The following is a 14593-nucleotide window of genomic DNA, read 5'->3' on the forward strand; positions in this document are numbered from 1 at the left end:
CGATCCCATAACGCTGGGATCACGCCCTGAGCCAAAGGCAGACGCTTAACCGCTGTGCCACCCAGGTGCCCCTGGAGTCTTCTGAACAGCCAACTAGTGGATGCCTGTGTTCTGTCCTGATAAGAGCTCTAGGCTGACTTGAGAAGTGGTGGGCATGGGCCTCAAGAGTAAAAGAGGGCAGAGTAGGTGTGCCAGAGCACTATTTCATATAGCAGCAAATATGGGAAGCATTTCAACGAGATGAATTTGTATTTCAGGGTTTGTCAGAGACACATAATTTATACAGAGTTCTTGACATGTTATTACTTCTTCAGTCTTACTTATTATTTCATAACTATCTTGGATGCTACTACAGGCTGAATTGTGTCTCCCCCCTAAATTCATATGTTTAAGTCCTAATCCCCAGTATCTCAGAATGTAATTTTATTTGGAGATAAGTTCTTTAAAGAGGTGATTAAGTTAAAATGAGGCCATTGAGGTGGGGTTTTAATCCAATATGACTGGTGTCCTTATAAGAAGAGAAAGAGACACCAGGGGCATGCAGGCATTAAGAAAAGGCCATGTAAGGACAGAGTGAGAATCCATAAGCCATGGAGAGAAGCCTCAGAATGAAACCAAACCTGCTGACACTTTGATCATGGACCTTCAGCCTCCAGAACTGTGAGAAAATAAATTTCTGCTGTTTCAGCCACCCAGCCTGTGATATTTTATTATGATATCCCTAGCAAAGTAATACAGATGCCAACTCTGGATCACATGAAAAACAAGCTGCTCCTTCTCCCTGCGGGAAGGGATGCACCCAACTCAGGTTTCTATCAGATCAATGGCTTCCTTTTAAAAATAGGAAGGATTGTAATTTCCCATGGTCCCCCAATGTCTCTAGGTGCTGGACATCTGCCTTTCCTAGGCAGCTGGGCACTCAAGTAGCCCACCTTTGACAAGGTCACTTTCTCATTATTATACACTAAGTAGGCAGTTTAGTAGTACCTTCCGTGTATGCAGCAATCATGGGACCCAGCTTACCTCTCTGTGAGATAATGGGAGAACTGGGATTCTATGCCTTCTCTTGCTGACCCTCTTACTGTAAATTTCTCTAATCAAGTCTATTCCTCACTTCCTGTCACTTGTTGTTGTGGAATTCATGAAGAACCCTCTTGTTGATAAGGAATAGAAGCAAAGCTTTGGGGGGCGCCTGGGTGGCACAGCAGTTAAGCGTCTGCCTTCGGCTCAGGGCGTGATCCCGGCGTTATGGGATCGAGCCCCCACATCAGGCTCCTCTGCTATGAGCCTGCTTCTTCCTGTCCCACTCCCCCTGCTTGTGTTCCCTCTCTCGCTGGCTGTCTCTATCTCTGTCTAATTAAAAAAAAAAAAAAAAAAAAAAAAAAAAAAAAGAAGCAAAGCTTTGGAACAAAAAGGGCCCACTTGCTTGCTACAGATATTAATGAAAAAGAAAAGAGCTGGAATCAACTTATCCTTTGTCATTCGTACATTTACTTGTCCATTTAATTGGTATGCATTGAATACTTATCATGTGTTAGACACAATGCTAGATGTTGTGTTTCCACAGATGACAGAGATGCTGTCTCAGCCTGGCAGGGGAGACAGACATGTTTACCAAAAATTACAATGTCATGTGGTAGGCACTCTGTAATAAGGCACTGTGAGAGTTACAGGAGCCTTCTCTGTTTGTAAGCAATAGAAATCTGTTTGACTTAAGCAAAGGGAACTTACTGGGAGGCTATTGAAAGCTATAAAATCAATGGGGTCAGTCAGGAATCAAAGCTCTCTGGAAGCAGAGACAGATGCTGCTACAGGGTTGGACTGAAATCCAATCGTTTTAGGATCTGCTCCTCTTTGCTCCAGACTCCATGATGATTCTGATGGACCTAATTAGAGAAGATAAGGCTTCTCATTACATTCTTATAAGAATGTATCCACTGGGGAACATTTAATTCCTCAAAAAGAAAGTGGGATGGTGAGAAAAGTAAAATGGATGGGAAGCCGCCAAACAGCAAATGCTCACTTAGACACCCTACTCTCACTAGGGGAAATAAAGAAATCTTCACAGATGAAAGGACACTTTAGATAGTTATTGAAAGGTAGATAGGAGTTTGTCAGGCCAAGAAGACGAAACTGTCACTCTATTTGGAGGAAACAATCTATACAAATGAAACAATCTACACAAATGGGTATGAAACAGTAAGAGGGGGGCGATCTGTCCCAAATAAAGAGTGAGGGCTTGAAGGTCACGTTTAGCCATGCGGTCCAGGCTGACTGTGGGAGTTAGTGATACTGAGGGGAGGGAACAGAGAGGTGAAAAGGGAGTGGGGGAAGGGAACTGAGGTCATTGTGAAGGTGAAGGCAAGTTTGATAGGAGAAAGAGAAGGAGCAGAAGTGGCAGGAAAGTGGCTCTGATCAGACAATTATTCTGGAGTTTGAAATTATATTGGTGAAATAGCTCTGCATGTGGCTGGTAAATGACTGCTGAGAAATAGACGCAAAGATTTTTGGAATTGAGGAGGTCTTGCAAATAAGACAAAGTCTTCCATATGGACATGTGACCCCTGCAGGGTACAGGTGGCCTGTAGCCATTAACTGATTGGTGTGGGGATACCAGCCTAACCCCTTGCCTATGGAAAGGGGGAATCCTCTAGTGCAACTCACTCTTTTTTTTTTTTTTTAAGATTTTATTTATTTATTTGAGAGAAAGAGAAAGAGGGTGAGTGAGAGAGAGCAGGAATGGGGGAGAGTGGCAGAGAGAGGGAGAAGCAGACACCCTGCTGAACAGGAAGCCCCATGTGGGGCTCGATCCCAGGACCCTGAGATCATGACCTGAGCCGAAGGCTGACGCTTAACCCATTGAGCCACCCAGGTTCCCCGCAATTCACTCTTAAAGCCCTAAAGTTCTCCTGAAACCCTATCTTTGCCCAACTCCTTCCTTTGCCTTATCCTGCATTCCTCACTCTCTTCTATGTTTCCCCACAAAAATCATAAATACCATTTAAATCATCTAAAATAACAAAAGGATAAAGAACAATAGATTCATGATTTTGAATCTCAAATTATAGTTACATCAAAAATAACATAAAGGATCACTGAGAGTTAAAGGAATTAAAAATTAAGCTAGGAGATGAATGTCTTTTAGTCTGACTTAAGATCAGGTGCTTTCAACATTAAAATGATACGAAGAGATAAAAATGGGAAGTTCTTTCCCTTGAAGAAAATCTTGCCTACACAGGCACTGGATCTTTCTTACTTAATTTCAGTTGAATTTGATATAAACCAACTTCAGCTTCTGATTTTCTGAATAATGCATCAGAAGAGCTCTTCACATTTGCCTTAATGTGTGCCAGGAAGATACAATACCAGATAAGGAGGGAGAATAATGATCCATTACTAAAAATAACATTCCATCTAAAAAAGAATGACTCAGCAAAGAGTTTAGTCAGATAAAGATGCGATTAACTCAAATGCACTTGGATAATAGCACAGATATTTACAATAATCAAGTTTATTCACACTGTCCCCAGCTCATTGTTGTAAGACATAAATAACTCCAGCGGTAGTGCTAGGAAATGGTAGATGAATTGTGTTATAAGTAGAAAAAACTTTCTCCTCAAATATCTACTAAGTAAAACTTGAAACAACAAGGATTCTGACTTTCAAAGACTAATTCACTGTCTAAAACTCTTCGTTTAGTAGAAAGAAATATGGTTTATAAAACAAATGAAGCATCAAAACCAATAATTATGGTGTTATAATAAAAGCTAATATTTATAAACCACTTAGGCACCAGGCAGTTTTTTTTTACTGATGATAAGAGCAAGGAGCTATTATCCTTGTTTTACAGATGAGGTGATATAGGCACAGAGAGGTTAAGTTACCTGCCCAATGTCATACAGTTGGTACCTGGTAGGCAAGGATTCAAATTGTAGGCAGTCTGACTGCACAGTCTGCTCATACTGCTTCTCAGAGCTACACAAAATGTAGAATTATGTAAGAAACACGAAGTTACTGTCAATTACTGAAAAATTTAAAAAACCAGGTCCAAAATACATTAAAAAATAAATTTATTGTGATTTAAGTATTTTAAACAATGGGTTGTTTATTTATAGTTACACTTCTCTTATCTGACATTATTGAGAAATGTGTTTCACATGAATCATTTTTTCCTATTCGAAGTCATATCCCTTTTTATTTTGACTGTTTTCTGATGGAAATCTGTCTAAAAATTATATAATACATTCATCCACCGTCCCCAACAGAAGATAATGAGCATGATTTAGCCTGGTCTTGATGATTGAGAGCATCATTATGCACACCGGATCATACCCAGTCCAGTGGGTTTAGACATGACTACTTAAGAAGGCAGAGCTTGTGGGAGACCTTGGGTAATGAGAAGCCCTTCAGTAATGAGTGGGAGCAAAAGGGACAAGAGATAGATGGTGACATGCTATATTCAAGGCCCTCAGGGGGGCAAGAGTGCCTGCTGGTTGGGCAGCATCACCTTTCATTAGTGTTGCCCAAAGGGTACATGAGATAATTTTGGGTGGTGTACACACAAACTTTAAAATTTTGATAGTTAATTTAGTTAATATATATTCATCTATAGATTCTACTTGTCACGTGATACTAATTTTCATTTTTTTCCTCTAAAAAATTAACCATGAAATATTTCAAACATACAAAGAAATCCAGAAAACATACCTCAACCATCCCCTCCCCTCCTATTTCACACAGTTTAACAGATGGTTAACATTTTGCCTTGTTTGTTTCAGGTATCTCCCTAAGGAAACAGAATGGCACAGACACTCAAAGCCTCCTTCCAACATCCTCTCCCCTTCTTCCAAGTTGCTACATAGCTCTTTCACTACATATATGTACCCAATATTATTTCTATATTTTATATAAATAGCATCATTCTGTATATACTTTTGCAACCTCCTTTTTCACTTTTTGAGCTATATCTGGATACAAGTAGGCTTCATTCATTCATTTTAACCAGGGCCAACTGGTCAAAATTCTTTGTATGACTCGACCAGTTTATCTATTCATTCCTCCATTACTTAACCTACTCATTCTGCAGATTTTATCGTTTTGATTTGTAATGCCCCCTGTCATATACCAAATTCACCTGTATATATGGGACTGATTCTAGACTCTTCTCTTTTTTTAAATCCATATGTCAATATCATATTGTATATACAAATGCCATTTATAGTAAGAATCTAGTGGGGCAAGTTCCCCTTCTCATTCTACTTCAAAAGTATCTTGGCTATCTTTAGACTTGTTTTCATATATACTTTTAAAATTAGTTTGTCATCATCCATGAAAATCCCTTTGGGAAATTTTTAAACTAATTTGGCAAGAAATGGTATCTTAAAATTTCAAGTCTTCCCATTCATAAACACAATAACTCTTTAGTTATGCAGGTGTTTTATATATTATTCAATAAAGTTTTATGCTTTTCCTCTTCTTAAATATTTTATAGGTCTTTTGTTAGATTTATTCTTAGGTATCTTTTAGTTTTTATTACTATTTTAAGTAATATTTTAGTAACTTCATTTTCAGTTGTTTTTTGTATCATATACATAAATGCTATTGATTTTTATATATTTATTTTTAAATTCAGCAACTTTACCAAACTGTATTAATTCTCATGGTTTAATAGGTTTTCCTGAATTTTTCAACATAGACATCATATCCTTCATTCCTTTGAACACTACATGATGGATTTCTCCCTATTTGTGCCTTTACCTTGAAGTCTATATATTGTCTGAAATTAATATCAGATTACTTTTGTTTAGTATTGCCTATGATATCATTTCCATCCACTAACTTTCAGTCTTTTATGTCATGTTTTAAGTATACTTCTTGCAAATAGCATATATTTATGACATTTTTATTTTAATCTAAGGGTGTCTGTCCTTTAACTCATACTTTCTTTCTGGGCTGCATTCAGGGCAGTATTTTCTAATCATTCTCTAGTTCATTAATCTTTCCTCCCAGAGTGTGCAATCTTCTGTTTAAGCTATTAATTTAAGCTTACATAATTTAAATGAACATTTTTTGTTTTTCTTAGTTCTATTTGATTGTTTTGCAAAGATGCCTATTCCTTTTTCATGATGCTTTCTCTTTTTTCTTATAGTTTCTTAAACATTTAAAAACATATTTATTCCATAATTTTTTTCACATTGTTGTTCTCCTATATCAGACTTGGGGGTACTATGCCTTATGTTATGCATATGTGTGTATGTGGGTGCAGGTATATGCAAACTGACTCACTGGGTAGATTTTTTTTTTCCGAGTAGATTTTTAAAAATTTGGTGCATTTTATAAAATTTTCTTGTAAGTTTACCCTCAACAAGGCTTTTTATGTAGGAATTGTGAAAATGTTTTTCCAAAGTGGTTTTGTGTTGCTTCTGTCATTTTCCAGACATACCTTACTGATGGAAGGAAATTTTTATATGTTAACATGAATGTATTTACCAAAAAAAAATCAGGTAATCAGGTAGCATAAATTATAAGGTACAGGGCTGTGGTGTAGGGTTTTCCAGGGAGATGTTTTTCCCTGTGAAAGCCTAAATAGAGGAAGAGCTTCCTTGCTATTTGCCTAAAATGGTAGATGGTTTATCTGTTTTTCCCTAGTCTCCCTTTCATTGCATGCAAAACTCTCAGTTTTTTTTTTAAAGATTTTATTTATTTATTCATGGGAGACAGAGAGAGAGAGAGAGGCAAAGGCAGAAGGAGAAGCAGGCTTCCCTTGGAGCAGGAAGCCTGATGTGGGACTTGATGTGAGACTCAATGTGGAACTCGATCCCAGGACCCCGGGATCATGACCTGAGCTGAAGGCGGTTGCTTAACTCACTGAGCCACCCAGGTGCCCTAAAACTCTCAGTTTTATTCATAGCTCTTCATCCCAACTGCTTTGTCAAAAATCCTAATGTCTTTTTCATTTTCCCAGCCTGGGATTTTAAATCCGAGGCTCATGCATTACCAGCTCTGATCTCATTTTTGCCAAAACATCAACTCGCATCCTTATTTTTTATCATTTCTGGGGATTTCAGTTTCCTGTTAACCCAGCTCTGCATTAGGGAGACAGAGAGAGAGAGACAGAGAGAGAGAGAGGTTGGCATATTTTAGGTGTTATTTTTAGGTATTTGTAGCAGCAGGATTTTCATATTGGATTAGTTGACCATTTTGCTAGAATGGAAGATCTTTAGTAATTTTCTTTTAAAATCAACTCATTTGCAAAAAACTTGTGCTGATTTAAAGAAAAAATGTGCAGTTTGGGTTCCCTGATAAGCAGACTCTAAGAGCTCAGAATGTGTATTAAGAAGTGCCCTGCGAAGCACCCCTGAGGAAAAAGTTGGATTGGGCAGAGGGAGAAGCTGTGATGCAAGTCTAATGAAACTCTTGCCTTGACCCCACACGGTGCTCTGGAGCTAGTGTCTCTTCTAATGCATCCCAAGTTAGGCTGTGATGGTCAGGACTTCATGTTCCTGAATTGATTAGTCATTGGAAGTTGGCTTTTGGGCTATGTGGCTCCCTCTGCTCCTGAGGCAATCCTTTCACTGCTGAAGGCTGTCTGTGAACTACACTTCCAGTAATTGGACAAGTATCTCACTGAAGGGGGCAGAGGGATGTGATGGCACTTCCCAGTGTCCTCCACATATATTCCAAAAGTTACTAAAGTGGAATATATATGATAAACTTAGCCTAGCTAGTCAAAGACTCTAGAAGTGATGATAAAGAATGCCAAGACTTGCTTAAAGCAAGATTCCAAGACAGCCTTCTCCAACTAAGAACATAGTAGTGATCTGATCTGATCACCAAAATTAATGATGATTAATTCCCCCCCAAAATGTCAGGAAGTACATAGAAGGTAGTGTTCCACTTGTCAGCAGGAATATGCTGCATTGTTCCTAGTGAATGATTAATTATTGATTTGTCTTGATAACAATTTAATAAAGGTAATTATTCTATAAGACTAAATTCTGACTCAGAAAGAATTACTTGTTGAAGTTATAGTGAGAAGATACCCTGAAGGAAAATGAACATACCATTAAAAAAAAAAAAACTGGAATGGATGTGAAAGCATTGTGTTCAACTGTAAAGCAATATTCAAATATACTCTAAAAATATAAGGCTTTCTTATTTTTATGTAGCACCGATACTGTGGTATATTGTAGAGAATGCTGAAATTGTATTCAGAAAACCTGACTTTACATCCTAGCTCTACATAAAAGGAATTCAACTCAATTTAATTCAGCAAATATTGATTCATATTAAGTATGTGACAGATAAAATGCCAGGCACAGATCTTTCCTTGAAGTAATGGGAGTACAAATGTTATTGGTTATTATTTGACAAATTCTAGGTAGGGGGCCAAGTGGTAGAGGACTGAAAGTGGGTAAACAGTTCCTCTGTTTTTAAGATGTAGAGAAATATATTCACATTCTAGAAATAGTTTGATGTTCATCCCTTTGACTTCTCTAATAGATTATTATACATGGTTTGTGAGCCTTCAGTTAAGGAGATCACTAAGAATTAGGAAAGGTTTTTGAGAATGTGAGGTTAAATCTCATTTCTCTTATCTGGAGGACTAGTAAGTCTGGGGAACACCGTTTTTATAAAACATCCTATATTTCATCTTTTATGATATCCTGTGTGCAAAATGCTGAAATGGGAACGGAATGAGAATAGAGTTGAACGAGGTTTTTAGCCAGCTTGATAACCATGTATTCATTCCACACCTTCTAAAGTTCAAACCCTCCCTCTAGAGCAGGTTACTTCTCCATGGCTTTCTCTACTTTCTCAACTCCTGATTCCAGAGGTACTGTTCCTGAACTGTCTCACATGGACCCACAGTGAAACCAACAGCTCTTCAAGCTGTCTCAAAAGAATATTCACTCTTAAAAAGCATTAATTAGGAGTATAGATTTTTACCAACAATTTCATAGAGCAGAATGAAAAGATGATTAATCTCAAGAACAAAAACAACTTTAATGGTCATCTTAGGCGTCACTGATTTTAAAATATGAGTTGGCTTCCCCCAACTTTGGAGTTTTATTGGTTTCTTGTTAGCACAGTCAATAACCATCTTTCTGGCTCCTTATGTCTGCTCTCTCCATATTTGTTCTCCCATTCGCTTTTCTTTTTACTCTTGCAAAAATAACAAAATTCTTCTCCCTGGCTTTGCAGTGCAATTTCTTTCCATGTGTGAATATTGGAATCAGCTGACATCAGGTTTCTGTGAGGAGTTGGAGGTGGGGGATCACGAAGGCATGTTTGCCTACCTTCTATCCACGAATACTTATTAAGGCATCTCCATAACAAGGACAGTGCACACTATACAAGGCATTCTGGTAAATAAAGTTTTATTTTCTCAACCTCATCACATGTAGATTTTTACCTGGTTGATCAGAGGGTAAATAAAATTCTAGAGATTTATGGTAGATTATTGTGGGCTCTAAGCTCTAAATTTGGTCCTATGTTGCTAACTCCTCTAAGAAAAACTTGGGTAAAAGATTGGAAGGCACACTTATCAAAATTTTGAGTGACAGAAAACTAGGAGAGAATAACTGATGAATTGATGTAATCAATAGGTTGGAATAATAGTCAAAAATGAACACAATGAAATTTAATAGACATCAGTGTAAAATCTTATACCTAGATTCAAAAATTTTGATAAACACATATGGATTAGGAGATATTTGGCTGTGATGGTCAATTTTATCTGTCTACTTGGCTAGGCTACACTCCCGTTATTAAATCAAACACTAATCTAGTCGTTGCTGTGAGGGTATTTTGTAGATGTGATTAATACCCACAAGCAGGTGACTTTAAGTGAAGGAGAGAAGCTGGGTTTGCCTGATTTAATCAGTTAAAAGGTTTTAAGAACGGTACTAGGGGTTTCCCTGGAGAAGAAAAAATTCTACTGGTGAGCAGCAGCTTCAGCTCCTGCCAGAGAGTTCCAGCCTGCTCTTCTTGACAAACTACCTTACGGATTCGGACTTGCCTAGCCAGCTCCCACAATCACATCACCCAATTCCTTGTAATAAATCCTTTAATATATAACTCCTACTGGTTCTTTTTTTCTAGTTGAACCATGACTGATACACTGGTTTAGTACTTTTAGGTGAGAAACAGGTTTCAGTTTGCTCTAAGTTTGTTTAGAATCATCACTGTGAGTGGGTGCCCAAAACCACAAATAGGATCTTAGAATCAGTATTCACAAGCTACTCTATTTGGGGAGGGAGGGCAAAAACTCCAGTGAAGGAGCACATAGGGGGGTCGTTCTGTCCAGATCCCACTGCCATAATTTAATACAGACTAACACCTGAGATCACTGTCAGGAAGTGGTTCTGGTTTAAAGTTAATAACTCAATAAGAAATAAATGTATTAAATAATGTCATATAATATCATATCATAATGTTGTATGATATTGTGAACTTAGTCACAGGCATTTAACTAGGAGCTGCCATAATTTTTTGATGAAAGATACTAGACTAGAAAACTCCAAATTTCCCTAATTAAGTCTAAGATTCTGTAATTTTACTTTTATTTTTTAATTTTTATTTTGTTACATTAGTCACCAAACAGTACATCCCCAGTGTAATTTTACTTTTAATACCTATTGTATACTTCTATTGTATAGTGCTAGAAGTCCTCATACTTGTAGTTCATGCTATCTAATTTCCCTTGTCTAGAAAATCTGGTGTGTTGGATGTCTTCTTATTGCCTTTCTAGATCCACTCCATCCTGCCCTGGGACACTAACTCATATGGACTGCATCAGTGGGCTCCCTTCCCCTCCAGCTTCTGGTTAGGTTTGGTTGAAAGGCACTAGCAGGAATTATGAAGGGCGAGAGCGAGGCAGGGATAACTACTCCTTGGCTACCCACGCTGGGTTGCTGCAGGCTGGCTTTACCTTTTGTCTTGAGGTCATAGTTCTGTTAGAGCACTCTCTCCAACATACCTCTTGGTTTCTTTCTCAGTGTTCTAGTAGTCACCACTGCCTGTGACCCTTCAGGTCCAGGGGCGGTAATGCCATCGGTGTCACTAGCCTGGGGACTACTTTGCAGTTTCCTTACATCCTGTCTACACTTTTAGATATAGACCCTTTCTTCAACTTGTCTCAAATGACTCAATTTAAATGTGCCATTTGCTTCCTGTCAGAACTCTACCTGATGCTCCAAGTAATACACATATCAGCATTTTTATGTCATATCCAGAACCCTTCAACTGAGCAGTGAAGCAGTCTTTTGGAGTAAGTGTGGAGGAAAATACCCTTGAAATATTAAAATTAGAAAAATTAAAGATCTTTATCAAAGCAAGAGTCTCATAAAAAATTATCAACTAGAATCAAAAAGAGTTCTGCCAGCTCCAAAACTAACCTCTCTCTCCTCTGGAATCCCTTAGTTCTCAGTTTCTATCTGTTGCCCTTATTAGCTGTGATCACCTTTCTATATGTACTTCTGTCAGAAAGAAACATTTCCTGACTTATGTAAATCTTCAGAAATGGATATTATGGCTATTATAAGACAGGGCTTCTCAAATGTCCTTGGAACATTTAGATAGACTGTGATGAATGCATGTACATTCTCTAGAGGTCTGGAAAACAGGAAGGCATTTCTTTGAAGTCTTAGGTATGATATAAAAATATGAATTTTGACGTTATAGCTGTTAGTTCTAAAATAAAAATGTTTTCAGGGGCGCCTGGGTGGCACAGTCATTAAGCGTCTGCCTTCGGCTCAGGGCGTGATCCTGGCGTTCTGGGATCGAGCCCCACATCAGGCTCCTCTGCTGGGAGCCTGCCTCTTCCTCACCCACTCCCCCTGCTTGTGTTCCCTCTCTCGCTGGCTGTCTCTGTCAAATAAATAAATAAAATCTTTAAAAAAAATGTTTTCAACTATTTACTATTATTTACTTCCCTTTAAATCTTCAAGTAAATTTGGTGCTCAGGAAATTGCAGCATCTATATCATATCAATATTTGCTCAAAGCCATATTGAGAAGCATAAGATTAAAATATCTCGATATTGTCAGTTTACTTTTGTGAGAGGCATATGGCATAATGGCTAAAAGCTAGAGGACTTTGGCACCAGACCATCTAATTCAAATCCTAATCTTCCTACTAAATATTTTCTGTGATGCTAAGCAAATTATTGCTCTGTGCTGCAGGTTTCACATCTTAAAAGTAGAGATAATATAATCTATCTTAAAATTGGGTAAAACACTTAAAACAATATGGAAAATGCTCAGTTAGAGATAGCTTGTCATTTATTATTCTTAGGTATAATATAACCACTTCCATATAAGGGAAAGAGTTCTTTTTTGAAGGGTGGCATTACTTTCCCTTTTACTTTTTATTTTATTTTTTAAATTCTGGTATAATTAACACACAGTTTTATATGAGTTTCAGGTATACAATATAGTAATTCGTTTATTTACTCTTTTAAACAGCAGAAGCTCCTTCAACAATCTCTACCTTACTTGTCAAATTAATACTTTTCATTTCTTCTATCCAATTTACTTACTGATGTCCATAGCACACCAAATGCTTGCAGACCATGGGATTCTCTTTAGTAAATGTGTACATTTCTGTTCCCCCCTCCTTGCATGCTTACCAGAGATCAGGAGCATTTGTTTCCAAACCTATCTGTGTCAGTTTTACTGTTTATTAGAACTATGGAATTTAATTTAAAAACATGTAAACTGATTACAGATAAGTGCAAAAAGAAAATGTGTTTCTATGTAATGCTATTCAAAAACAGTGAAAAAACTTGATAAAGGAGAGCCATTAAAAATTATCCACTTTAATTGTAGGGGAAGCATCTATAAATGACTGAGGAAAAGTCTGCAAATATCTGGAAGGATTCTGCTCACAGATTGTTCCATAAGTGTCTTTAATTCCTTATTTCATTAAAAACTTGAGATGGGAAATCATGGATGATGCATTTGAGTGTGGCTTATACTAGAAATGCCAATCAGTAGACCAATGCTAAACAAAAGGCCAGTCTTTGTTTCTATGTCAAAAAATTGTCAAATGAATGTTTCAATGTATATTGTTTAGATTTAAAATAAATTTATGTACATATTTTTGTAATGCCATTAAAAACTGATATACTTAATTTTTCCCTGCCAAAGAAGTTTCCCTCTCAAATATGTTAATAAAATACAAATTTATGCATATCTGTTGTAAAAGAGAAAGCTTTCATGAAACAGACTTAAATGCTGGAAATGATTCCTAAATTTTATGATCGAGGCCAGTTAACTCCTGTATATAGTAGCTGTGGAGACATTGTTTATATTTTCTAGACCCTTCTTGCATCCAGAGAAATCTATCAACTAACTGGCTATGTCTTTACTAGCAAGAGATTGAGATTGCTAGACTAGAAAAAAAAAAGGCGCTATATTAATTTTGGTTTTGTTTCAAGTCTGAGTGTTTCTATTAGCATTATAACTGATAAATGTTTTATCCACATAATTTTGGAGATTTTTTTTTATCCAGGAGTCCTAATTATCAACCTTGCTTATTACCATCAGAACAAATTCTGAATCTAAAAGAAGCTGACGAAATTTAAAGCTTTTGTGTGTATGAATATTTATGACTATATTCTAAGACTTTTCAGAAAGTAGCTCTAAAATTTTATTTTAGATTACATGAAGTCATTTTTAATTTACATGGTAGAGGGAATTCTACTTACAATGATTTTTTAAGAAGATTTACTTATTTATTTATTTGAGAGAAGGAGGGAGAGAGAGCACGGAGAGAGGGGCAGAGAATCCTCAAGCACACTCTGAGCTGAGCCTGGCCTGGGGCTTGATCCCAGGACACCAGGATCAAGATTTGAGCTGAAACTAAGAGTCAGACACTTAACTGACTGAGCCACCCAGGTGCCTCTACTTACAATGATTTTTCTTTCTTTTTGAGAGATCTTTATTTTGAATTCCTTTTATTCTTAATTTATGTTGAATCTTCTTTTTTCCTAAGGCATTTTCTCTTTGATGGATCACTTTAATCAATTTTCTTCGTTCCAATATGTGTGATAAAAATTGTTTGATTTCATTCACTGATACCTACAAGAAAAAGATTTTTGCTCATTTTTTTCATGGGTAACTTTTCAAAATTAAACAAGAACATGAAAATTTTATCTGTTCATGTCAAAAATACTATTAAATGCAATCACTCTAATTCCTGCTTTTTTCAAATCAAATGATAGATGACTTATTTCACTTTAAAAATTCATATCTTTTATGAATAAGAACCCTTTAAACCTAGTGCATTTTCATCTGAACTGCAGAGCCACACATTAAAACCTAAATGTTATAAATAAAATAAAATATTAGGAGAATTTAACCAATTTTACCCTTCTACTGGTAAGTTGTCATGGTAATATCAATTGTGAGCTAAAAAAAAAAAGGAAGATGTTGGTATTCCTTACACATTATAACAAATTTATAATGGATGGAGAGTATAGAAAATCTTGTGACTATACGGAGAAAAATGTAAAAGAGTGTTTTCCAAAGTACTTTCCAGAAGTTACATAATTAATCTAATTTAACTAAGGAAAGAGATTTGAAGGGAT

General features: G+C 36.7%; 1 protein-coding gene across 2 annotated transcripts in view; it reads right to left on the reverse strand.

The window, feature by feature from the left end:
* Positions 1-13954, reverse strand: part of SEL1L2 (SEL1L2 adaptor subunit of ERAD E3 ligase) — a 78103-nt gene extending 64149 nt beyond the window's left edge. Inside the window, exon 1 of one of the 2 annotated variants that reach the window (XM_034641191.1) lies at positions 13916-13954. The gene's annotated coding sequence lies outside the window, so the exon portion shown is untranslated. The remainder of the gene's footprint in view (positions 1-13915) is intronic. The other variant, XM_019798910.2, reaches the window with a different exon arrangement.
* Between the last annotated feature and the right edge of the window lie 639 nt (positions 13955-14593).

Source organism: Ailuropoda melanoleuca, chromosome 13, assembly GCF_002007445.2.
Source record: "Ailuropoda melanoleuca isolate Jingjing chromosome 13, ASM200744v2, whole genome shotgun sequence".
Classification (NCBI taxonomy): domain Eukaryota; kingdom Metazoa; phylum Chordata; class Mammalia; order Carnivora; family Ursidae; genus Ailuropoda; species Ailuropoda melanoleuca.